Consider the following 3,467-nt stretch of genomic DNA (forward strand, 5'->3'; position numbering starts at 1 on the left):
TCAGGACCTCATCTAATCCTAATTATCTCCTGGAGGCACCACTTCCAAACACCATCAGCGTATGAATGTGGGGATTAGGAACCAACACCTGACCTCTGGGGCCAAACCTTCCAATAACAGCAGGGGCCAAGGACAGGTGCTGGGGGTAAGGAATGAGGCTACAGAGGAGGCAGGCAGGAGGGATGGAAGGCTTTTACATTCAGAAAACATGGATCTGCTGGGGGGGCCAGGGAAGGTGATGAGCCACAGTGTTCTGTGGGCTGGTGTTCCTAGGACCCCCCAAAATGTGACTTCACTGTTGACCGAATACTTTCACCCCACTTACTAGAACACTGAGCACGCCTAGGTTTATTTGGGTAGTGCCCCCTTCCCTGCTGGATGGTTGAAACAATGAGGGGAAAAGACCCAGATGACACCATAGGTTCTGGGAACAGGTAGATGGTCACTAAACAGGGACGCCATGAGTCAGCTGTCCCCTGGGCCATGCAGGCTGACTGACCCTGCTGGCAGCCCCACATCAGACTGCAGGGTAGCCTTCCCTGGCTTCTGTCAGCCATCGAGTGGCCTGGGCATTCCACGGAAACCTGGCTGGGACCCCAGGAGGGGTCCGTCTTCTGCTCCCAGACTTTGAGGTTCCTTTCTACTTCCTGTATTTCCCAACAGGGCATTCCAACTTCCTCTTTCCTGTTCCTGAGCTCAGCTCGGCTACAGAACCTACTTTCTGTCTTACACACCCAAATCCCTCTTGGCTTTGCCCAGAAAGAAAGTCCCTCTGATAGCAAAATATAAATCTCTGTTGGCAACATTGAAGTTGACTTCATTGCTCTTTTATCCTCCCTCATAGGTCACAAGTGTGCCCAAGGTCACCCAGCCCTTTAGAATCCACGCAGGGCCTGGAGCTGGGGGCCAGTGTCTACCTCCCACAGCCTCAAACTTCCCTCCAAACTCCAAGCTCTGTTTTCCCACTCCCTGGGCCAGCAAATGTCCTGCAGCATTTCATAAGGACTGCAGAGACCCCGGCCTGGTCTAGATATCTTAGAGGGTGGAATTGGGGTGCTGGGGAAAGATTTGCTGTGAGCATCCAGCTAGCCTGCTACTTAGCAGTTAGTGTATGACAAATGCTCTCAGGAGACCTGCCCATAAAAATCATCTCAGGGTGGAGGGAGTCATAGAATTCTTTTAGTAAAGATCCTAATCTTCCTGCAATTTCATTCTTCCTGTGAAGCCAAATCAACTGCTCTAGAATATCCTCTAACTTAGCATTGCTCAGACCATTTTTTTTTTTTAAGATAGGGCCTCCCTACGTTACTCAGGCTGGCTTTGAATTCCTGGGCCCAAGTAATCCTCCTGTCTCAGCCTCTCAAGGAGCTGGGACCACAGGTGTATGTCACCACACCTGTCTTGCTTATACATTATCAGAAATATGTTATAGCCCAGAGTACAGTCAGGCGTCACTTAACGATGGGGGTCTATTCTGAGAATCGTGGTCTCTGGCAATTTCTGTCATTGTGCGAACATCGTGGAGTGTGCTTACAAGAACTAAGTCGCCTATGACATCAGCAGGTGACATCATCAAACGGGAGCACCTTCCGTATGTGGCTTGTCATTGACCAAAACGTCAGGACGCAGTGCATGACGGTACATACAAAACAAAACTGGCTCTTTTTCATGGTGCCTTGTGGCCATCAGCTGCCCCAAGATGAAGCTGATATCTCCTTCCCAGCCACTGGCCGCCAGAAACTGGCTGAAGTGGGCAGTCAACGCAAAGCTCGGACTTTTTTGGAGAAGCGGATGGCCATAGAAGTTGCTACTGATGCTCTGGGTGAAGAATGGGAGGGTGATGTGGTCTGAATCAGTGTGGGAATGGCAGACAAGGTTTCCCCATTAAGCAGGGTATCTTGACCGTGGCCATGTTCGCCTGCTACTGAGCCAGGGGCATTCCTGTTACAGACCAAGGTGAACTGGAGAGAGAAGGCGCCAATCTGTTCGAGGTTGCACTGAGGATGCCCACCTGAGTGTTCCCAAGTTGGTTGTTATTAAAAAAGGAGAGAAGGATATCCCTGGACTTACGGATGCTACTGTACCTCATCAACTAGGACCCAGAAGAGCTCATAGAAGCCACAGATTTTTCAGTCTCCCTAAGAAAGACGATGTCTGCTAATATCTTGTTAGGAAACCCTTAAACAAGGAAGGTAAGAACCCAGGCCAAAGCACTGAGGATTGAGCACCCTGTTACCCCGCGTGTCCTGCAACACAGGCGCCTGAGCATTGCTCTGAAGAACAGCTTACTGAGAAGAATAAGGAAGAGGCTGCAGAACAGTCAAACTTTTGGCCAAGAGAATAAAAGAAGCCAAAGAAAAATGCCGGGAACAGATTGCCAAGAGACACAGGATGTCCTCTCTGAGAGCTTTCACTTCTGAGTCCAGTCAAAAATAAGAATTTGTAAACGTAACAAATAATAAGATCAAACCTTTAAAACACACACATACACTCACACACACACACACACACACACACACAAAACTGAGCAAAACTTGCAGGAAAAAGACTTACCCTTAGCGTGAGATGCATTCTTAGATTTTCAATACCCTCCGTTTTGTCCCTACTAGGTCTCTGACAGCAAACAGGGGAGGCACACCTGGATTCACAACATCTGTTTGTTGAGAAAATAGCCAGTCATGAAGGAAAAGCTAGACCTTTATGAATCTGGCTCAAGTGAATCCTGAAATTTCCACACTGAGCATGGATTGCACGTGTGCCTTACCCCTCTCCCCACTGCTGGTTCACTCTGGGTGACATAAAGCCCAGATGGGGCAGCTGAGGAGAGCCCCTTCCTCTCCAAGGGCAAGGGCAGGTTTGGGCTTTGCTCTCCTGAGCCACAGCTGAAGGACCAGTGGGAAGAGTGGAGAACTGCACTGTGGGTTAACGGCCTGAGCCAGCCAGTGAGCCTCTGGGTGCTCCTGGAATGGACAGGGGTGAGGAGAGACTGCTTGTCAGAACTGCCCTTGCTGCAGACCCAAGAGACAGACAGAAAAGGATCCTCCAGCACAGGGTGGAGGGTGGGGGATGGGGAAAACCAAAGTAAAGAGAAACCTCACTGTTCAAGAGCACTCAATGACAGTGGAGGAACAGGTGAACTAGCAGGAAGAGCAGCGGAAGGTTGTGGGAACCCTCCAGAAGGTGTGAGAGGAGCGCACAAAAAGATTCATGAACACTAAAAAGCCTAGTTTTCAAGTATCTGTTCAACAGAGGACAGCAAGGCTGAGGATTCAGTCAGTGGTCTGGAAGGTAGAGTGCGAGGGAAAGCCCAGGGAGCACAATCCACAGAGAGGCAGCCGTCAGGAGGGAAGGAGAGAGATGTCGAGGATGGATCCGAGCTAGAAATGGGAAGGAGGCTGCTGGCCAACTAACTCAGCGCCCCCCCCCCTGCCCCGCCTGTGCTCTGATGCTCCAAGATGCAAGGCAAG

General features: G+C 50.3%; 1 pseudogene; it reads left to right on the plus strand.

Moving 5' to 3' along the window:
• Window positions 1–1,632: 1,632 nt before the first annotated feature.
• Window positions 1,633–2,436, plus strand: LOC107154760 (annotated as a pseudogene).
• The last annotated feature ends 1,031 nt before the right edge of the window (window positions 2,437–3,467 follow it).

Source organism: Marmota marmota, unplaced genomic scaffold (genome assembly GCF_001458135.2).
Source record: "Marmota marmota marmota unplaced genomic scaffold, marMar, whole genome shotgun sequence".
NCBI classification, from domain to species: domain Eukaryota; kingdom Metazoa; phylum Chordata; class Mammalia; order Rodentia; family Sciuridae; genus Marmota; species Marmota marmota.